The following is a 23,421-nucleotide window of genomic DNA, read 5'->3' as shown; positions in this document are numbered from 1 at the left end:
CAGAACTGGACACAATACTCCAGTAGTTCTCAAACTTTTTTTTTTCGCGGACCACTTGAAAATTGCTGAAGGTCTCAGCGGACGACTTAATCTTTCCAGATGTTACACAAAAACAACAAGGCGTCTGGTCGCACCTTAAAGACTAACAGATTTATTCAGGCATAAGCTTTGGTGGGTAAAAACCCCACTTCATCAGATGTTTTTGTGGACACAGAGTAACACGGCTACTCCCGATACTTTCCAAATGTTGTTTGTACTGTTAGCTAACTGTTGTAAAGGTTTGGATAGAGTGCTATATAAAAAACCCTTAATAATAATGAACTTTTTTTGTTCTACAAATAAAAGCCCACAACTCATATTTTAATATCAGTCGTCTTACCTTTCTAACGCGAGGGATGTGCCCTCTCCCCCTCCATGTCAGCCACAGAGCTGGGGCTGGGAAGGAGGGGGGGTCTCTCCACCACAGCAGCCACAGAGCTGAGGCTAGGAAGGAGGGGGGGTCTCTCCCCCACCACGGCAGCCACAGAGCTGGGGCTGGAAAGGAGGGGGGATCTCTCCACCACAGCAGCCACAGAGCTGGGGCTGGGAAGGAGTGGGGGGGTCTTTCCCCGGTAGCTGCAGCCTTGGAGCTGGGGAAAGTCGCCTCTTTCTCTGGCCACCACAGCCCTCCAGGTCCCAAATTCCCCCCACCCTCCTTTTCACCCCCTGCCCCCGTCCACCTACCCCCTACTCCCCCTAAGGCCACCACCTGACCTTACATGAGCGTCTTCTCCAGGGTCCAGGCACCTAACTAGTGGCTCTTCATTTTCTCGTGTGCGGCTGCCCAGGCACACAGCTTAGAGGGAACTGTCCATGAACCAATGGAACGGAGCCCACAGACCACAGTTTGAGAACCTCGGCATTGCTCTTTTTGAGGGCTAATCGGCGCGGAGCAGAGCAGAAGAATTACTTCTCAAGTCTTGCTTACAATACTACTGCTAATACAGCCCAGAAGGATGTTTGCTTTTTTGCAACAGTGTCACACCGTTGACTCCTATTTACCTTGTGATCCCCTCTGACCCCCCGATCCCTTCCCACGGTTCTCCTTCCTAGGCAGTCAGTTCCCACCGTGTACGTGCAACATGCAGAGATCCCGTCTCTGCTTCCTTTACAACCTGCCCAAATGCCACCACATCCCCTCCCTCCTGGCTGCTCAGAGCCTGGACCAGGCCAGGCCTTTTCCCCCACCCCAGTACTGGCCCCCTCTCCGCCTGCCTTCCTGATTCCTCTTCAGCCCCTTCACTGGATCTCCCTCCCAGCACTGCTCCGGGCACATCCATCCCCACCCCCCATTCCAGTGCTCACCAGCCCCCCACTCCCCCACTGCAGCAAGCTCACGTCCCCCAGCCTCCCTTCTGGGCTCTGCACTGTCCCACCCACCCATATCTCTCCATCCCTCTCCAGCTGCCTGCCTGAGCTCTGCCATGGGCTCCCGCCAGGCTCCCCCTCACTCCCGCCTGGGCGGTCTGGGCCATCCCGAAGGGCTGCTCCCCAGAGGGTTACAGGCGGGGACCTACCTGATGAGAACGTCACAGGCTTGAGATTCATGGAAATCCCTCTTCATCTACCTAGGGGTGAGAACACGCACAGAGGGCAGGAGGTCAATAGTATGCAGTGCCCCTTGCACCCACCCCGGAGCCAGAGGGCAGTGCAGACAGACAGGGGCAAGATAAGCAGGGGCTCTGTCAGGCAGCAGTGTGGATAGGACGAACTGGCACACAGGAGCTGAGCACCCAGCCCCAGCCCCTCCCCGTCTGCCCAGGGACCTCACCTGCGCACTGAGCAGGGGTGGGGAGAGAGCAGAGCTGGGGTGTCCCTAGCATAGGGAGGTGGGAGCAATCCCCCCCTCACTTCTCAAGGCAACAAGCCCAGCCCTGTCTGGAACCTGCACCGACCCCCCGGGGAGGGACAGAGCCCCAGCCCTGTCTGGAACCTGCACCGACCCCCCGGGGAGGGACAGAGCCCCCAGCCCCGTCTGGAACCTGCACCGACCCCCCGGGGAAGGACAGAGCCCCCAGCCCCATCTGGAACCTGCACCGACCCCCTGGGGAGGGACAGAGCCCCCAGCCCCGTCTGGAACCTGCACCGACCCCCCGGGGAGGGACAGAGCCCCCAGCCCCGTCTGGAGCCTGCACCGACCCCCCGGGGAAGGACAGAGCCCCCAGCCCCATCTGGAACCTGCACCGACCCCCTGGGGAGGGACAGAGCCCCCAGCCCCATCTGGAACCTGCACCGACCCCCTGGGGAGGGACAGAGCCCCCAGCCCCGTCTGGAACCTGCACCGACCCCCCGGGGAGGGACAGAGCCCCCAGCCCCGTCTGGAACCTGCACCGACCCCCCGGGGAAGGACAGAGCCCCCAGCCCCATCTGGAACCTGCACCGACCCCCTGGGGAGGGACAGAGCCCCCAGCCCCGTCTGGAACCTGCACCGACCCCCCAGGGAGGGACAGAGGCCCCAGCCCAGCCCTGTCTGGAACCTGCACCGACCCCCCGGGGAGGGACAGAGCCCCCAGCCTAGTCCTGTCTGGAACCTGCACCGCCCCGCCAGACGTCCTGGCCTATCCCTGGCAGCAGGCAGGTCTAGAGGGATCAGCATGGACTGTCACTCATCACCAGGCCCAGGTCAGCCCCAGGCAGGGCCGGACATTCAGCCGCCATGCAGGAGAAAGACACGACGAAGGGCATGTCTGAGACAGACCGAGCGAGCACACTGAACGGGCCTGGCCTGCGGCATTGCACGGGCACAGACACTGGCGGGCAGCAGCAGAGGGACCTGGCTCGAGCTCACAGGTCTGGGGCTCCCCAAACACCTTCCAGCTCGTGGACCAAACAGGCTAGCACTGCCAGGGGTTAGCGGGGGGTGGGAGGGTCCCGGCTCCAGAGCGCACGGTCAGCAGAGGGGTGGGGGTGGAGCCCGACTCTCAGAGGCTCCGTCAGGGGCTCAGTGCGGATGCTCAGTCCTCCAGCAGGCTTTTAACAATTTATAAGTTTCACTCTAGAATCCACTGGCAGAGAAATCACATGAACTGAGATTCCTTCCTCTGAAATATTTAGTGCCCTCTTTTTGTGTGCAGCATGATGTATACAGCCCAGCTGCGACCCCCACCCCATCCCCACATACGGTCCAGCTGTGATCCCCCTCATGTACGGCCTAGCTGTGACCCCCATCCTGTGTACAGCCCAGCTGTGACCCCCCCAACCCCACGTACGGTCCAGCTGTGACCCCCATCCTGTGTACAGCAAAGCTGTGACCCCCCTCACCTGCACGTACGGTCCAGCTGTGATCCCCATCCTGTGTACAGCCCAGCTGTGACCCCCCCACCCCACGTACGGTCCAGCTGTGACCCCCATCCTGTGTACAGCCCAGCTGTGACCCCCCACCCCACGTACGGTCCAGCTGTGACCCCCATCCTGTGTACAGCAAAGCTGTGACCCCCCCCACCTGTACATACGGTCCAGCTGTGATCCCCATCCTGTGTACAGCCCAGCTGTGACCCCCCCCACCCCACGTACGGTCCAGCTGTGACCCCCATCCTGTGTACAGCAAAGCTGTGACCCCCCCCTGTACATACAGTCCAGCTGTGATCCCCATCCTGTGTACAGCCCAGCTGTGGCCCCCCCACCCCACGTACGGTCCAGCTGTGACCCCCATCCTGTGTACAGCAAAGCTGTGACCCCCCCCCCACCTGCACGTACGGTCCAGCTGTGATCCCCATCCTGTGTACAGCCCAGCTGTGACCCCTCCCACCCCACGTACGGTCCAGCTGTGATCCCCATCCTGTGTATGGCCTAGCTGTGGCCCCCCCGCCCACGTATGGTCCAGCTGTGACCCCCATCCTGTGTACAGCCCAGCTGTGACCCCCCCACCCCACGTACGGTCCAGCTGTGATCCCCATCCTGTGTACAGCCCAGCTGTGACCCCCCCCACCCCACGTACGGTCCAGCTGTGACCCCCATCCTGTGTACAGCAAAGCTGTGACCCCCCCCACCTGTACATACGGTCCAGCTGTGATCCCCATCCTGTGTACAGCCCAGCTGTGACCCCCCCACCCCACGTACGGTCCAGCTGTGACCTCCATCCTGTGTACAGCAAAGCTGTGACCCCCCCCACCTGCACGTACGGTCCATCCGTGATCCCCATCCTGTGTACAGCCCAGCTGTGACCCCTCCCACCCCACGTACGGTCCAGCTGTGATCCCCATCCTGTGTATGGCCTAGCTGTGGCCCCCCCGCCCACGTATGGTCCAGCTGTGACCTCCATCCTGTGTACAGGACAGCTGTGACCCCCCCACCCCCACATACGGTCCAGCTGTGATCCCCCCCCACGTATGGTCCAGCTGTGACCCCATCCTGTGTACAGCCCAGCTGTGACCCCCCCACCCCTACATACGGTCCAGCTGTGATCCCCCCCATGTATGGCCTAGCTGTGACATCCATCCTGTGTAGAGCCCAGCTGAGACCCTCCCACCCCCACATACGGTCCAGCTGTGACTCCCATCCTGTGTACAGCCCAGCTGTGACCCCCCCACCCCCACATATGGTCCAGTTGTGATCCCCCCCATGTACGGCCTAGCTGTGACCCCCATTCTGTGTACAGCCCAGCTGTGTCCCTCCCACCCCCGTGTACAGTGCAGCTGTGAGCCCCCTCATGTACAGCCCTGCTGTGACCCCCATCCCGCACATGGCCCAGCTGTGATCCCCTGCTCCCGTCCTACTGCTATCCCAAGGAAGAGCCCTTGGGAGTACCAGAACCTATACATTGCAATAGCTAAGGAAAACACTCACCACTATTTATGTAGGACTTAATAAAAACAATGCTTGGGTCCCAGCAGCTACAGCTGCACCAGTGAATGAGGCAGCTCTCCTGTGTCCAGGCATTGAGGGTCTGTGGTGGCCCCATGCCAGGCAAGGCCAGGGGCTGTGATTTAGGGCTCTGCAACCCAACCTGAGAGAACCCAACTCCAAGTGTCAGGTTCAGGTCATGTCAGAAAACAACCAGACCCGCCTGGCTTGGGTGGTGTCTGCTCACAGCCTCCTGCCTGTGGCATGGCCCAGCTTCTAGGCCCAGCTCCAAGGACAAGGCAGTGGTGGTGCTGACTCAGGATTGGGGGAAGGGTCGGGTCTGGTTCAGGTTGGGTCTCACTCAGGCTCAGGTCAGGTGTTTTCGGGTCTTTTCGCTTGGTAATCTGGTGGGCAAATACTGACATCCCGTCTACCTGTTGGAAAGCTGTGATGGCCACAAGGTGAACTCTAAGAAAACTCGGAGCAAGCCCTGAGTTCTTTCGGAGTAATAAATAATCCATGATCAGTGGAAGTGGTGCCTGACTTGCAGATATCTGTTTATTTTGGCACCACAGAAAATCTTTTCCATTCTTGGAGGTAGGTAGTATGCGTGTTGTGCTTCCTACTGTTTATTACCACTTGTCCTACCTGTTCTGAGCAGCCAGTTCGTAGGGGCAGCGCCATGAAGTAGCCATACCTTCAGGTGAAGTCTCAGGTGGAGGACTTTGACCATTGTCCTGAGAGAGAAGATTCTGTAGGTGAGGGAGAGTGAACGGTGTGCAGATCACCATGCGGGTCGTCAGGTAAGGGAACCAAGTCTGTCTGGGACACGTTGGTACTATGAGTATTATTTTGGCTTGTTGTTTCATATTTTGTGTATCACTTTGGAGATCAGAGGTATTGGTGGGCATGCGTATTGGAAAGGAGCATTCCATTTGATGAGAAAATCATCCCCCAATTGTCCAAGGATGGGAATTTCAATATTCCCTGTCTGTGCCGATGAGCAGCTACCACCACAAGGGTTTTGGTAAAGACTCGTGGAACTGTCGACAGTCAGAATGACAGTACTCTGTATTGGAAGTGATCTTGTCCCACTGTGAATTATAAGAACTGTCTGTGAGCAGGATGGATGGTAATGTGGAAATACGCATCTTGTAGGTCGAGGGCTGAGAACCAGGCCCCTTTTCCAGAGCTGGGATGATCGAGTTCAGTGTCACCATTCTGAATCTGCGGGTGCGGACAAATTTGTTCAGTTTTCTGAGATCTAGTATGGGTCTCTAACCTCCGTTTTTCTTTTGAGTCAGGAAATAATGGGAGTAAAACCCTTTCCCTCTGTGTTGTGTTGGAACTTGTTCCACAGCCCCTAATTGTAGAGGGGGTGATCTACTTCTTTTCTCAATAGGTGCTCATGAGAAGGGTCCCTGACGAGGGACATGGGAGGAGTGGGTAGGTGGGATGGAAGTAAAGGGGATGGTACAACCCATCTGGATGATCTCCAAAACCCAGTGGTCCATGGTGATAGTGTTCCACATATAGTAGAATGGTTGGAGTCGATGACCAAAAATTTGGGTTGCTCGTTCTAGTGGTGCTGCTGGTCACAGGAGGTCGGTCAGACCCTCAACCAACGTTTCAAAACTGCAGTTTGTTTGGTGGCAGTTGGAAGGTCGCAGTCTGAGATTGGTTATGGAGACATCTCTATGGTCTGTTTCTTTGTCTTTGTCCATCGTATAGTCTCTGTTGGCGCTGCAACGTGTTGTCTCTGTTCTGACTGTATGGTTGATATCAGCATCTCCAGCTGGGGAGGCGTGTATATCCCGAGGGTTCTTAGTGTCACTCTAGTGTCCTTCATGGAGTGGAGGACCACGTCTGCCTTAGCAGAGAAGAGCTTGTCTCTGTTACAGGGAAGGTCTTCAACCTTGTGTTGTAGTTCTCTGGGGATGCCCAATGAATAAACCCATGATGCTCTGTGCATGACAATGGCTGTCACCGTTGTGTGCGCTGCAGTGTCTGCCACGTTGAGGGATGCCTGAAGCACTGTTCTAACAATAAGCTGTCACTCATTGATAATGGCCCAAAATTGTTCTCTTTTTTCCTCAGGGACATCCTGTACAAATTCTGTCAATTTGGTGTAGTTGTCATGGTCATAGTTTGAGAATAGTGCTGTATAGTTAGCCGTGTGGAATTGTAGGGTCGCTGAAGTGCACTCTTTGCGTCCTATGAAGTCTAATCTCTTCCAATCCTTGTCCAGGGATGTGGATTTGAATTGAGATTGTTTGCCCCATCGGTTAACTGCCTCCACTATGAATGAGTTTGGTTCTGGGTGTGAGTTCAGGAAATCCATTCCTTTATTTGGTACATGGTATTTCCTGTCCATACGTTTATTGGTTGGGGAAATGGTGGCAGGAGTTTGCCACACTATGTCTGCCCATTCCAGCAAGGCGTCATTGATGGACAATGCAATCTTCGACATGGAGGAAGTGTGTAGGATCTTAAGGAGTTGGTGTTGTGTCTCCTGTACCTCTTCAAGAGGAATGTTCTGACTCTGAGCCACCCACCGGAATAGCTCCTGAAATTGTTTAAAGTCATCTATAGTAGCTGGAGGTGGGGGCATAACTGCTTTGTCGGGGAAGAAGAGGACTTGTGCTCTGGGGAGGCCTCCTGTTCTGAAGTGTCATTCCTCTCTTCCTTTCCCTCCTCTGCTACCTCAGAGGGTTTGGGTACTGACATTGGTGCAGAGCGTACAGGCTTCCTGTGGGAAGAGGGAAGTCTGTGGAATTAAGACGTGTAGGCTGCCCATGGATCCCATTGTGGCCATTGGCCAGGAAATGGCATGGGAGGGCATATCCAGGGGTTAGCGAGCCATGGTGGCAGGTCCCTGGTGCTCTCTTCCCTGGGTCTATAATGAGGTTCAGTGCCTGTGGGGGAGGAGTGTCCTGAAGAGAAGTTTGCCTCCTCCGCATTATCATTCTCATCACTTGAGAAAGGTGTGCCAATGGGAGAATCAGGTTGGCCCATGCCGTCAGTACTGGTGAGCAAACAGTGTCGAGTAGTGGAGATTCGGGTGTAGATGACACTTGCATGTCAGATGTCTGTATTAGGGTGATCGGTGCCAACATAAACGGTGCCATATCCTTCTGTGTCGCCTCCTCATGTGGAAGTGAGGTTGGTGCAGATCTTTGGTGGTAGCCTTCCTAGGTGCCACAATCGTTGGTTCTGGCGTTTCCGTGGTTGGCACCAATGAACGCGGTGCCGGAGGGGGAGCAATTGTGTGGTAGAGGTTGTGGTATTGAGCCCTTTGCAGGGGTAGTCAGTGCCGTGGAGGAGGAGGCCATTTTGTGCTTGCCCCTCGACTCCTTCATTCTGCCGGAGGTGCCCAGTGCATCAAAGGTGCTTGCTCTGGATGAGATCAGCACTGCGGGCAGAGATCTCGCCAAAGAATGTTTGGTTTTTTTTCACAGTTCTCAGCTTGGTGATGATGTAGCCCTTTTCCTCAATTTTACTGTCTGTCAATGGAGGCTGCGCCCAGAGAGTTCCTTGTCGTGGTCTGTCCAGGGTCCAATGTAGGCATTAGGGATTTCTCCATTAAAATGAGTTTGAGTCGAAGGTCCCTATCTCTCCTTGCCCCAGCCTTCAGATTTTTGCCGTGAGTGCACTTCTGTGGTATGTGCAACTCACCTAAGCATCAGACACAAAGAGAGTGTCCATCAGAGATTGGCATTGCATCTTTGCAAGAAGTGCACCTTTTAAAACCTGGGAGACAGGTATATCTGAAAACGTCCCTGTTGTAAACTGCATGACAAAAGCGTTTATTTTGTTTTGTTTTGTTTTTTTGTTAGGGAATCTAACTGGTTAAAATGGAAACCTAGATCAACTATAAAGTAACTGAGAACTAAACTTAACTAACAACTATTTCTAACTCTTTTCTAGATGATTTTGTGACACTGCTGTTGGAGTTCCATGTACAGCTGAGGATGGCTGAGAAGGAACTGAGGGAGATGGGACATGTGGGCACTAGTTGAATCACCAACAGCACCATGAGACGGTTACTGTGCACATGCGTCCTGACCAGGCACTGCTACCGAAAATCTCCAATCAGCGGCGCCGGGACGCACCGACATCGGAAGTGGAGCACCCACAGGGACAGCACTCAAAGAAGAAACAAAGGATAGGAATAAATGGTCAGTTTTTACAGTGGAGACAGGTAAATAATGGAGTTCCCCAGAGATCTATACTGGGACCTGTGCTGTTCAACGTGTTTTTTTCAGGTATCTAAAAGGGTGTCATCAGGAGGAGGGAGAAAACTTGTTCACCTTAGCCTCCAATGATAGAACAAGAAGCAATGGGCTTAAACTGCAGCAAGGGAGATTTAGGTTGGACATTAGGAAAAAGTTCCTAACTGTCAGGGTAGTTAAACACTGGAATAGATTGCCTAGGGAAGTTGTGGAATCTCCATCTCTGGAGATATTTAAGAGTAGGTTAGATAAATGTCTATTAGGGATGGTCTAGACAATATTTGGTCCTGCCATGAGGGCAGGGGACAGGACTCGATGACCTCTCGAGGTCCCTTCCAGTCCTGGAGTCTATGAGTCTATGAGTCTATGAATAAATGAACTGGAAAAAGGGGTAAACAGTGAGATGGCAAAATTTGCAGACGATACAAAATTACTCAAGCTAGTTAAGTCCAAAGCAGACTGTGATGCGTTACAAAGGGATCTCACAAAACTGGGTGACTGGGAAAGAAAATAGCAGATGAAATTCATTGTTGATAAATGCAAAGTAAGGCACATTGTAAAACATCAGATTTGGGGGCACCAAAAAGCGATGCCCCGGTTTTTTTTTACAGTGGTTCCTCCCGGAGCGCGCGGTCGCTGCTTCACTTCTCCTGCCTCCCAGGCTTGCAGCGCCAATCATCTGTTTGGCGCCACAAGCCTGGGAGGAGAATTAGAGCGGAGGCGGTGTGCTCGGGGAGGACACGGAGCAGAGGTGAGCTGGGGTGGGGAGGTGCTGCATGGCTCCCCGGCGGGGGGAGCTGCTGCGGGGTGGGCACCTCAGGGCGTGGGGAGGAGCTGCCGCAGGGCTGGGGGTGGCGGGCGCAAGGTGGAAGTTTCGCCTAGGGTGCAAAACTTCCTTGCACTGGCCCTGGCCACACATACAAAATGATGGAGTCTAAATTAGCTGTTACCACTCAAGAAAGGGATCTTGGAGTCATCGTGTATAGTTCTCTGAAAACATCTGCTCAAAGTGCAGCAACAGTGAAAAAAGCTAACAGCATGTTAGGTAAGGGATAGATAATACGACAGAAAATATAATAATGCCACTATATAAATCCATGGTATGCCCACACCTTGAATACTGTGTGCAGCTCTGTTCACCCCATCTCAGAAAAGATATATTAGAATTGGAAAAAGTACAGAGGACAAGAAAAATGATTAAGGGTATGGAACAGCTTCCATATAAGGAGAGATTACAAAGGCCTGGACTGTTCATCAAAAGGGGGTATATGATAGAGGTCTATAAAATCATGTATCATCATCATCATGTTCCCATTACCCCTCTGGCATTTAGGGCAGCGACAAAGCTTCTCCACTCCTGTCTGTTTCTGGCAAAATCATGACTGGTGTGGAGAGAGTGACTGGGGAAGTGTTATTTACCCCTTCACATAACACAAGAACCAGGGGTCACCCAATGAAATTAATAGGAAGAAGGTTTAAAATAAACACAAGGAAGTATTTCTTTACACAGCACTTAGTCACCCTGTGGAACTCCTTGCCAGGGGACGTTGTGAAGGCCAAAAGTATAACAGGATTCAAAAAAGAACTAGGTAAGTGTCTGGAGGATAGGTCCATCAATGGCTATTGCCAGGACGGTCAGGGATGCAACCCCATGTTATGGGTGTCCCTAAACCTCTGACTGCCAGAAGCTGGAACCAGATAACAGGGGGTGGATCACTCAATAAATTGCCCTGTTTTGTTCATTCTCAGAAGACAGGACACTGGGCTAGATGGACCTCTGGTCTGACTCAGTGTGGCTGTTCTTAGGTTCTTAATTAATGATGACAAGTTTTGGAAGGGACACTGAACTTCCTGCTTCAGGGCTTCCACCAAACTCTTTTAGAGACCAAGGTGAGATCTTTATCGGGGGCAGATTATCCCTTATCTGCTCCTGCAGGGTTCTTACACTTTCCTCTGCAGCATCTGCCTGTGGGGTCTGATCCAACCTGGCCATTGCTAACGGAAGGTTCCCCACATGTGTGGGGACCAGTTTTAAATGCCCCAGCAGATGGGGATCCCATCCAGTTTGACACATCCCACTGCTTCTGCCCCTCAGCCCCCATTTCCCAGTGACCCAGGCGCAGCACAACTAACACCTCCTCCCCGACGTTCGCCCCAGGCTCTGAACTCCTCTGACAAGCTGGGCCCAGTTAGGCACCAGGTTTTGGCTCCAAGTTACAAATGAAGATGTCTGGCCCTGCAGAACGTGGCGTTGGCTAAATATACATTCAATGTTGTCAAAGGCATTCATCTGCAGAGGAGGCGATTCCAGAGATAAATTCAATGCTCATAACATTAGCGTCTCCTCAGAACCATAAAATGCAGCCCTGCCGACTAGTGAAGGGGATTGATGAGTTTATTATTGGAGTTGATAGATTAAACTCTTCAGAGGAGAATAAATTATGCAGATGAGCTATGATGTATTTTGATTATAACTTATGCTTTTATTTTCAATGTATTACACCTTTAAATCTGCAAGGATGGGCCTGTCAGCTGAGACCAGCAGCCCTGGCCTGCAGGCCAGCTCAGGCTGGTGCAGCAGAGAAGAACCACTGTGTTCTCGCACAGACTTTACCAGGAGTTTTTCTAAGTTCAGTGGTTCCTTTACTACGCACAAGAGGCAGGTGGCCTGAGCTGGCTGCTGACAGCGTCTGCCCAGGGATTGCTAGAGCCGCCAGCTGCTGCAGCACATTTCCTCACTGGACGGCACCTGACAGGGTCAGGCATTTCAGCACCCTGATTCCTGCCTTCCTTCACACCCTTTCCCCCTCTGGGATACGACCTTGGCACTGCACACTCACAGCAACTGTGGCAGCTTGTGCCATTCACTGAGCCCCAGAAACCCAATCTGAGCAGTGGGCAAAGAGATCAAGGACCCTGATCCAGCAGAGAGCACATGGAGAGCTTGTCCCTGCCACAGAATGGGGGGAGTGACCTAGTACAAAAACCCACGGCATTAAGGCTCAGAGCCCAGGACAGCTGGCTTGGGCTTGTGCGGCTCGCACTATGAGGCTACAACCAGCCATGTGGCCTGTCTCACTGCGGCTGGAGCCTGGCCTATGCCCCTCTCCTCAGCAGGTGTCAGAGCCTGGCTCCAGCAGGAGCAGGGACACCTGCTCTGCTATTTGTACCTCTGCAGCACAAGTCAGTTGACTTGGGCTCTGAGACTCGCTGCTGCTGTGTAGATCTACCCTAGGAGACGTGCTCTGCTCTGTGTCATTGCATTGGTTCAGATACCAGCGGTTCTCAAAATGTGGGTCACGACCCTATTTTAATGGGGTTGCCAGGACCAGCATTGGACTTGCTGGAACCCATGTCTGAAGCTGAAGCCTGAGCTCCACTCCCACCCAGGGTGGTGGGGCTCAGGCTCCAGCCCCCTCTTCCCCCACCCTTGGGTATCCCTTCCTCCCCCAGGTCATGTCATAACTTTGCTGTCTGAAGTGAGTCGCGGTGCAAGGAAGTTTGAGAGCCCCTGGGACAGACACAATAACACAGGTGCTCAACATGAGAAGGATCCTAGTACAACTATCAGTTGCCTCTGTTTTCACCTCTGGCAAGTGCAGGCCCTGGGACCCGTGGCGTCGCTGTGCTGGCTTAGTACTGTTGCCCCTCGGCCTGAGACGTTAGCCAAAATCCTGGGCCTTGCCGGGTTGTTTCCATTAGGAGGAGAAACTGATTATATGAGCCAGGTATTTCTTTGATGCAAGCCTGTTTGTTTACAATCACACTTTCCAAGCCTACCTCACCAGTCTGTCCTGTGGCCCAAAGAACTCTGCCTCCGATCCCTTTCAGGGCCATGCTCCTGACAGCTTCTCTGGCTTCCCTGACACCAGCACAGATACACACACTGCAACCAGTCAATGCCCTAGCCGCTGCGATCAGGGTCAGTCCCCAGAGACACCTCTCTTGCTCAGGACTAACCCTGTGGCCAGTCCCTTGGGTAATGGCTTCCATTGTTTCTGCTCTTTTACTGCATAAAGGAGCTAATTACTTCTTCCATTTAACCTGAATGAAAGATGGCAAGCACGCCCATCAGCTTCTGTTATTGCCCATATATCATAGACAGGCTTGCTGGCAGCCACCAGCACCTCTTCAGAACAGCATCATGAGAAGAGGGAGAATGCAGAGCAAACAGGCTTGTCCCCAAACCCTGAACCACAGATCCCAGTGCTCAGCAACCTCCAACACTGCCAAAAAGGGGCCATGCTGACCAGACCAGACCACCTACACCTACTGGAGCAAGGGAGCTGGAGAGAGCAGTGCACAGGGCATGAGATGTGCACTAGGTCCCATTCTCCTTAGGATCCGGTCAGACCCCTGCATCCTCCCACAGACCAGACTATCCCTCCCACCCAGTGCTGCCCACACAGCCCGCAGCTCCTGGCCTAGCGAGAGCGGCTCTTCGGCAGGGGCGGCTCCAGGCCCCAGCACGCCAAGCACGTGCCTGGGGCAGCAAGCCGCAGGGGGCACTCTGCCGGTGCCGTGAGAGCGGAAGGCAGGCTGCCTTCGGCGGCTTGCCTGCGCAGGCTCCGCTGGTCCCGCGGCTTCGGCAGACCTCCCGCAGGCATGCCGAAGCCACAGGACCAGCATACCCTCCGCAGGCAAACCGCCGGAGGCAGCCTCCCTGCCATGCTTGGGGCGGCAAAATCCCTAGAGCTCTTCGGATACTCCCAGGTGTGATTCAAAGATTTCAAGTGATGGGGACTCCAGCCACTTCTTACCCGCCTTGTGGAAAGCCAAGTCTATCCCCAGTGTGAGCTCTGATTCAGTAACTCAGGGCACCCCTGCAAGGGGAGCACAGACCCCTCTTCTCTGTCAATGCAGCCAATAAACCCTGGCAGTGGCACTATCCCAGGGCATGGACCCTGGACTGCCTGGGCCAACTGCAGCCCACATGCCACCCCTGGGGAAAGCTCTCACCTGAGCAGACTCGGGCCAGAAAAGAAGCTGGTCAAACCCACAGGGAGAGGTGTACACTTGGGACACCTGTGGCTAATGAGGCCAGTGGGGAACAGCTGGGCCGCCTGTGGCTGGTGAGGCCAGTGGGGAGCAGCTGGGCCACGTGTGGCTGGTGAGGCCAGTGGGGAACAGCTGGGCCACGTGTGGCTGGTGAGGCCAGTGGGGAACAGCTGGGCCACGTGTGGCTGGTGCGGCCAGTGGGGAACAGCTGGGCCACATGTGGCTAGTGAGGTCAGTGGAGAACAGCTGGGCCGTCTGTGGCTGGTGAGGCCAGTGGGGAGCAGCTGGGCCACGTGTGGCTGGTGCAGCCAGTGGGGAGCAGCTGGGCCACCTGTGGCTAGTGCGGCCAGTGGGGAGCAGCTGGGATGCCTGTGGCTGGTGAGGCCAGTGGAGAACAGCTGAGCCGTCTGTGGCTGGTGCGGCCAGTGGGGAACAACTGGGTCGCCTGTGGCTGGTGACGCCAGTGGGGAACAGCTGGGCCGCCTGTGGCTGGTGAAGCCAGTGGAGAACAGCTGGGCCGTCTGTGGCTGGTGCGGCCAGTGGAGAACAGCTGGGCCGCCTGTGGCTGGTGACGCCTGTGGAGAACAGCTGGGCCGCCTGTGGCTGGTGACGCCAGTGGGGAGCAGCTGGGCCGCCTGTGGCTGGTGCGGCCAGCGGGGAGCAGCTGGGCCGCCTGTGGCTGGTGAAGCCAGTGGGGAACAGCCGGGCCGCCTGTGGCTGATGCGGCCAGTGGGGAGCAGCTGGGCCGCCTGTGCCTGGTGCGGCCAGTGGGGAGCAGCTGGGCCGCCTGTGGCTGATGCGGCCAGTGGGGAGCAGCTGGGTTGCCTGTGGCTGGTGCGGCCAGTGGGGAACAGCTGGGTCGCCTGTGGCTGATGCGGCCAGTGGGGAGCAGCTGGGCCGCCTGTGGCTGGTGCGGCCAGTGGGGAACAGCTGGGTAGCCTGTGGCTGGTGAAGCCAGTGGAGAACAGCTGGGCCGTCTGTGGCTGGTGAGGCCAGTGGGGAGCAGCTGGGCTGCCCGTGGCTGGTGAGGCCAATGGAGAACAGCTGGACCGCCTGTGGCTAGTGAGGCCATGTCATAAACAGATAGCTAAGGGTTAATGTCTCTTCCACCTGAAGCACCTGACCAGAGGACCAATCAGGAAACCGGATTTTTTCAACTTTGGGTGGAGGGAATTTAGTGTCTGAGTCTTTTGTCTGTCTGCCTGCTTTCTCTGAGCTTTGGAGAAGTAGTTTCTACTTTCTAGTCTTCTGTTTCTAAGTGTAAGGACAAAGAGATCAGATAGTAAGTTATATGGTTTCTTTTCTTTGGTATTTGCATGAATATAAGTGCTGGAGTGCTTTGATTTGTATTCTTTTTGAATAAGGCTGTTTATTCAATATTCTTTTAAGCAATTGACCCTGTATTGTATCATCTTAATACAGAGAGACCATTGGTATGTATTTTTCTTTCTTTTTTTATATAAAGCTTTCTTTTAAGACCTGTTGGAGTTTTCTTTACTTCAGGGAAATTGAGTCTGTACTCACCAGGGAATTGGTGGGAGGAAGAAATCAAGGGGAAATCTGTGTGTTGGATTGCTAGCCTGATTTTGCATTCCCTCTGGGGGAATAGAAAAGTACTTTTTGTTTCCAGGACTGGAAACAGAGAGGGGGAGTCACTCTGTGTAGTTTCACAGAGCTTGTGTCTATGTATCTCTCCAGGAGCACCTGGAGGGGGGAAGGGAAAAAGGATTATTTCCCTTTGTTGTGAGACTCAAGGGATTTGGGTCTTGGGGTCCCCAGGGAAGGTTTTTCAGGGGGACCAGAGTGCCCCAAAACACTCTAATTTTTTGGGTGGTGGCAGCAAGTACCAGGTCCAAGCTGGTAACTAAGCTTGGAGGTTTTCATGCTAACCCCCATATTTTGGACGCTAAGGTCCAAATCTGGGACTAAGGTTATGATAGGCCAGTGGAAAACAGGTAGGATGCTTGTTGCTGGTATGGCCAGTGGGGAACAGCTGGGCCATTTGTGGCTAGTGAGACCAGTGTGGAACAGCTGGGCCGTTTGATGTTATGAGTGTAAGGTAATATTTCATTGGAAGGTAACAGGGCCAGAAAGAGTTAATTAACTCAGACTGACCTGACCCACGGGTGAACCTTAAGGACTGGTTAGGAAGATATGTAAATGAACAGAGCTTTGAAATTCAAGTCTGCATTGTTAGAGATAGAAGGGGAGGTGTTTGCTCAGGTCTTGTGATATAATCAAACAAATCTTGTCTATCGCTATAGCTTTGATTGGAAGATCAAAAAAGGAATATTAACATTTGTGATGATACTTGAGTAAAATAGCATTATTGTCTATGTGTCTCTTTGAAGGTTGTGGTCACCTGTGTCTGAACTGTTTAATGGATAAATTACCCTGTGCTAATTGCCAGGATGTTTGGAAGGAGAGTTAAGCCTATTGTTTTCTCAGGCCGAAAGGCTGCTGGAAATGTATAAGAACCCTGGGACACGATCCTGCTTCATCTCAGATCTGCTTTGGGTTTCAAGAGGGGGAAACCTTACGCCACAAGGATTGAGATCCCCAGTTACTGACTGGAGTCACCCTGAATATGGACATTGGACTATAACCTCTGGACTATTTTTAAAAGGACTTTTGGCAACTACAAACTCATCTCTGCTCTGTATCTGAACCTCAAAAATTGAATTCAAGTCTGTCTGTATATTGATCTTTTAACCAACTCTCTCTATTTTCTTTTTTAGTAAGTTTTAGCTTAGTTAATAAGAATTGGCTGTAGCGTGTATTTTGGGTAAGATCTAAGTTATAATTGGACCTGGGTATGTGGCGGATCATTTGGGATTGGAAGAACCTTTTCTTTTATATGATGAAGTAAGATTTTCAGTAATAATCATCATATCTGACAGGTGTGTCTGGACGGAGGCCTGAGGCTGGGTAGTTTAAGGGAACTGCATTGTTTGGACTTCTCACTAACCAGTGAGGTACTATAGAAGCTGTTTCGTGCTGGCTTGGTAAATTTAAGTATTGGAATATCCACCAGCGTTTGGGGTTTGTCTGTTTGTTGCAGTTCACCCTGACTGAGTGACCTCAGCTGGCTCCCACGGGCAGCACCGTCACAGGTCGCCTGTGGCTAGTGAGGTCAGTGGAGAACAGCTGGGCCGCCTGCGGCTGGTGCAGCCGGGGGGAACAGCTGGGCAGCCTGTGGCTGGTGCGGCCAGTGGAGAACAGCTGGGCCGTCTGTGGCTGGTGCGGCCAGTGGGGAACAGCTGGGCCGCCTGTGGCTGGTGCGGCCAGTGGAGAACAGCTGGGCCATCTGTGGCTGGTGCGGCCAGTGGAGAACAGCTGGGTCGCCTGTGGCTGGTGCGGCCAGTGGAGAACAGCTGGGCCGCCTGCGGCTGGTGCAGCCGGGGGGAACAGCTGGGTCGCCTGTGGCTGGTGCGGCCAGTGGAGAACAGCTGGGCCGTCTGTGGCTGGTGCGGCCGGGGGGAACAGCTGGGCCGCCTGTGGCTGGTGCGGCCAGTGGGGAACAGCTGGGCCGCCTGTGGCTGGTGTGGCCAGTGGAGAACAGCTGGGCTGTCTGTGCCTGGTGCGGCCGGAGGGAACAGCTGGGTCGCCTGTGGCTGGTGCGGCCAGTGGAGAACAGCTGGGCCGTCTGTGGCTGGTGCGGCCGGGGGGAACAGCTGGGTCGCCTGTGGCTGGTGCGGCCAGTGGGGAACAGCTGGGCTGCCTGTGTCTGGTGTGGCCAGTGGAGAACAGCTGGGCCGCCTGTGGCTGGTGCGGCCGGGGGGAACAGCTGGGCCGCCTGTGGCTGGTGCAGCCGGGGGGAACAGCTGGGCCACCTGTGGCTGGTGCGGCCAAGGGGGAACAGCTGGGCCACCTGTGGCTGGTGTGGCCAGTGGAGAACAGCTGGGTCGCCTGTGGCTGGTGCGGCCAGTGAGGCCGCCTGTAGCCCCATGAGACCCAGGAACCTCCCCACGCTCCCTGAGACATGCAGCGGCCTTCCCAGCACTCAGGACATCAGAGGCAACATCTTGGCCAGCTACTAGCCTGTCCCTCAGCCCCTTCTCCAGCTACCACCTAGAGCAAGGCAGGCCAGTGAAGACTGGGCCGCCACACCGCTCACTTGTCCCCACAGGCCCAGGACACTAGAAATAGGGAGAAAGTGGACACTTTTGGTGACACTCCAGGAAAAAACTAAAAGCTGATGCCCTAAGCCAAGCCCCAGGAGCAGGAGCCACTCCCTACCTCCAGGCAGGGGCCAGACTCCCCAGGCCCAGAGCCTGGCCTTATGAGCACAAACCTTACCACCACCATGGAGCATCCAGCTCAGACCTTCTCCCCAGGTTTGGCGTCCCCAAGAGCTCCTCCTCCCAGACTGCTCAGCCCACACCCTTAAGCCTCTCTGCCTCAGTTCCCAGATTTGCTGCTCCCCAGAGACGGGCGAGGAGCAAATGACTGACCTGCACCAGCAAGTCCTATGACATAGACTCATAGACTTTAAGGTCAGAAGGGACCATTATTATCATCTAGTCTGACCCCCTGCACAGTGCAGGCCACAGAATCTCACCCACCCACTCTTTTAACAAACTCCTAACCTATGTCTGAGTTATTGAAGTCCTCAAATCATGGTTTAAAGACCTCAAGGTGCAGAGAATCCCCCAGCAAGTGACCCGTGCCCCACGCTGCAGAGGAAGGTGAAAAACCTCCAGGGCCTCTGCCAATGTGCCCTGGAGGAAAATTCCTTCCCGGCCTCAAATATGGCAATCAGTTAAACCAGGGATAGGCAACCTATGGCACGTGTGCCAAAGGCAGCACACGAGCTGATTTTCAGTGGCACTGACACTGCCCGAGTCCTGGCCACCAGTCCGGGGGGCTCTGCATTTTAATTTAATTTTAAATGAAGCTTCTTAAAAATTTTAAAAACCTTATTTACTTTACATACAACAATAGTTTAGTTATATATTATAGACTTATAGAAAGAGACCTTCTAAAAATATTAAAATGTATTACTGGCACGCGAAACCTTAAATTAGAGTGAATAAATGAAGACTTGACACACCACTTCTTTCAAAGGTTGCTGACCCCTGAGTTAATCCCTGAGCATGTGGGCAAGACTCACCAGCCAGCACCCAGGAAAGAATTCTCTGTAGTAACTCAGATCCCACCCCATCTAACATCTCATCACAGACCACTGGGCATATTTACCTGCTAATAATCAAAGATCAATTAATTGCCAAAATTAGGCTATCCCATCACACCATTCCCTCCGTAAACTTATCAAACTCAGTCTTGAAGCCAGATATGTCTTTTGCCCCCACTGCTCCCCTTGGGAGGCTGTTCCAGAACTTCACTCCTCTGATGGTTAGAAACCTTTGTCTAATTTCAAGTCTAAACTTCCTAGTGTCCAGTTTATATCCATTTGTTCTTGCGTCCACACTGGTACTGAGCTTAAATAATTCCTCTCCCTCCCTGATATTTGTCCTTCTGATATATTTATAGAGAGCAATCACATCTCCCCTCAGCCTTCTTTTGGTCAGGCTAAACAAGCCAAGCTCTTTGAGTCTCCTTTCATATGACAAGTTTTCCATTCCTCGGATCATCCCAGTAGCCCGTCACTGTACCTGTTCCAGTTTGAATTCATTCTTCTTAAACCTGGGAGACCAGAACTGCACACAGTATTCCAGATGAGGTCTCACCAGTGCCTTGTATAACAGTACTAATATGTGTCATCAGGCAGTGACTGCCACAGCCCCCGGGGCCTCATTGGCAACCTGTGGGCAGCCTCTGAAGCGCACCCATCACGTGTCAAACCGAGAGCACTCCAGCTGCCCTCACCTTCCAGAGGTTGGGCCCACAGTCCCAGCATGCAGTGCACCACCTTGCCCTGCCTTTGCATTGCAGGTTGGGAACTGTCGTCTTGGTAGACCGCACCTCTGTACCCAAGGCAAGGGATGCTGTGGGCTGCAGAAATCTGTGCTACAAGCACCAGGCACTAGCCTCCCGCAAACCAGAAGAGTTGCCCCAGCCTTGTCTGGCTGGAGCTGGCTTCCGTCACAACCTGAACAATAGCTTTCTGGGCGACGCGCTTACCAATCTGCAGCTTTTCCTGCCATTCTTTGCACTCCCTGAGGGGGTCTATACAAAGCAGATGGATCCAGTCGGAAATTCAAACCACTCCTTAAATGAGCTAAGAATATCGGCCTCTTCCCGAGCAAGAGACCTGCAGGCTCCAGGGCTGGGAGTGAGCTTCGGGAAGGCGCAGCATAGCCCAGAACCCAAGGGGCCGGGTCAGTCCACTGGGGAAACACCCCTTGCTCCTCACAGCCATTTTCCACTGCCCTGCCCTGGACTGGGAACAAGTGGAGAAAGAGCAGCCCAAGAACAAGGTTCTCCTGAAAATGGGGGGCTGAAAGAGGAATGCTCCTCCCTCCTGGGGAAAACTGTGGTGACGAGTCACTGCTGTGGGGGAACCATCCAGCCCATTGGACTGGAGGACGCCGCACGGCATGGGGAGAGGACTCCCTGCAACAGGACGCTTCTTACCATACAGTCACAGGCTCAGCACAATCCCCATTCCCGGCCAGCAGCCTGGGCGGTACCAAACTCCCCCAAGTCACGAACACAGAGACACCGTTGCTGAGAGGAGAGTTCACTGAAGCTGGGAAGGCTATTTCAATATTTAATGATACAATAGAGTCTCCTGATTAACCTGCTTCTCACATTACACGAGGCCCGTCCCCCCAGCCACCTGTGACAGGGAGCTGGGGCAGATTATCTGTAAGGGTTTGCACAAACATTTGACTCTCAGGAAGGGTTTAAATCAGCCCTGTGGAGCTGGATCTCTGGTGCCACACTGCTGACGGAAGCCAAGCCGCCATTGAACCAGAGTCTTTGCCTGTTGCCAGAGTTACGCAGACTCAGCTGCATCTTCGGCCAGGACAGCAACTTCGCTCCAGCTTTGTCATAGACTAGTAATGCATTCCAAGGCCCAAAGAAACCACTGTGATCATCTAGTCTGACCTCCTGTGTGACACAGGCCAGAGATTGCTCCAAATAATTCCTCTTTGAACCAGATCTCTTACGAAAACACCCAGTCCTGAGATAAACATTGGCTGTACTGGAGGCTGCCTAACCTCCCGCTTGTGCTGGCCCCACGCTACGGCTCAGTGTCTCCGGACACACTGCAGCACGAGCTCAAACAAGCTTCCTGTCCCATGGTGAGCACCCTGCAGCCCAGAATGCACTGCAGCACCCCCACCCCACAGCAGCCCTGTCCCAGCCCAATATGCACTGCGGCTGCCTCAGTCTCATAGCAGCCCACCCCCATCCAGAATGCACTGCGGCAGCCTCAGCCCCACAGCAGCCCTGTCCCAGCCCAATATGCACTGCAGCAGCCCTCACCCCACAGCAGCCCTGTCCCAGCCCAATATGCACTGCAGCAGCCCTCACCCCACAGCAGCCCTATCCCAGCCCAGAATGCATTGCGGCAGCCTCAGCCCCAGAGCAGCCCACTCCCATCCAGAATGCACTGCGGCAGCCCCCACCCCATGGCAGCCCTGTCCCAGCCCAGAATGCACTGCAGATAGGGTGGCCAGGTGCCCAGTGTTCGACCAGAAAGTCTGGTCGAAAAAGGGACCTACCAGTGTCCAGTCAGGTCTACTGACAGGACACCCGAAGTCCAGTTACTGTGTGGGGGGGTGGGGCAGCTGGGTCATCACCTGCCCCAGCTCCTACTCAGCCAGGGCTGCTTCCTGCCTGCGTCCCGTGGCTGCAGCTCCCAACAACGGTTCCACAGGCAAGTCCCTCCCGACCAGGGCAAGAGGAGTGAGAGGGGAAAAGCAGCAAGCCACAGGCGGGTGGGGCCTCAGGGAAGAGATGGGATGGGGCAGGCTTTGGGGAGAAGAGGTGGGGCAGGGGTGGGGCTTTACAGGAAGTGTTTGGTTTTTAAATATTACCAAGTTGGCAACCCTAACTGCAGCAGCCTCTGTCCCACAGCAGTACCCCCGTCCAGATGCACTGCAGCAGCTCCCACCCCACAGCAGCCCTGTCTCAGGCCCAGAATGCACTGCGGCAGCCCTCACCCCACAGCAGCCTCTGTCCCATAGCAGTACCCTCGTCCAGAACGCACTGCAGCAGCTCCCACCCCACAGCAGCCCTGTCTCAGGCCCAGAATGCACTGCAGCAGCCCCCACCCAACAGCAGCCCTGTCCCAGGCTCAGAATGCACTGCAGCAGCCCCCACCCCACAGCAGCCCTGTCCCAGGCCCAGAATGCACTGGGGCAGCCCCCACCTCACGGTAGGGGGTGCACTGTCAATGCACAGGCCCAGAATGCACTGCAGCAGCCCCCACGCCATGGCAGGCCTCCCAGGCCCAGAATGCACTGTGGCAGCCCTCGCCCCATGGCAGCCCCACATGCCCAGAATACATTGCAGCAGCCCTAGGGTTGCCAACTTTCTATTTGCAGAAAAACGAACACCCTTGCCCCCCCATTTCTCTGAGGCCCTACCCCTGCCCTGCCCCTTCTCAGAGTGGATGCATGTGCTGGTGGCAGCTCCAATCCCACGCCGCAGCAGAGTGGGGCCCTGACGTCTCCGGAGGCACAGTACCATAATGCCCAGAGAAGTCAGTCCACCAGCTTCTTCCACTCCATAGACTCATAGACTCTAGGACTGGAAGGGACCTCGAGAGGTCATCGAGTCCAGTCCCCTGCCCTCATGGCAGGACCAAATACTGTCTAGACCATCCCTAATAGACATTTATCTAACCTACTCTTAAATATCTCCAGAGATGGAGATTCCACAACTTCCCTAGGCAATCTATTCCAGTGTTTAACTACCCTGACAGTTAGGAACTTTTTCCTAATATCCAACCTAAATCTCCCTTGCTGCAGTTTAAGCCCATTGCTTCTTGTTCTATCATTGGAGGCTAAGGTGAACAAGTTTTCTACCTCCTCCTGATGACACCCTTTTAGATACCTGAAAACTGCTATCATGTCCCCTCTCAGTCTTCTCTTTTCCAAACTAAACAAACCCAATTCCTTCAGCCTTCCTTCATAGGTCATGTTCTCAAGACCTTTAATCATTCTTGTTGCTCTTCTCTGGACCCTCTCCAATTTCTCCACATCTTTCTTGAAATGTGGTGCCCAGAACTGGACACAATACTCCAGTTGAGGCCTAACCAGTGCAGAGTAAAGCGGAAGAATGACTTCTCGTGACTTGTTTACAACACACCTGTTAATGCATCCCAGAATCATGTTTGCTTTTTTTGCAACAGTATCACACTGTTGACTCATATTAAGCTTGTGGTCCACTATGACCCCTAGATCTCTTTCTGCCATACTCCTTCCTAGACAGTCTCTTCCCATTCTGTATGTGT

The sequence above is a fragment of the Gopherus flavomarginatus genome, chromosome 1 (assembly GCF_025201925.1).
Source record: "Gopherus flavomarginatus isolate rGopFla2 chromosome 1, rGopFla2.mat.asm, whole genome shotgun sequence".
Lineage (NCBI taxonomy): Eukaryota > Metazoa > Chordata > Testudines > Testudinidae > Gopherus > Gopherus flavomarginatus.
The sequence above is the reverse complement of the archived record's forward strand: the minus strand, read 5'-3'. Positions refer to the sequence as shown.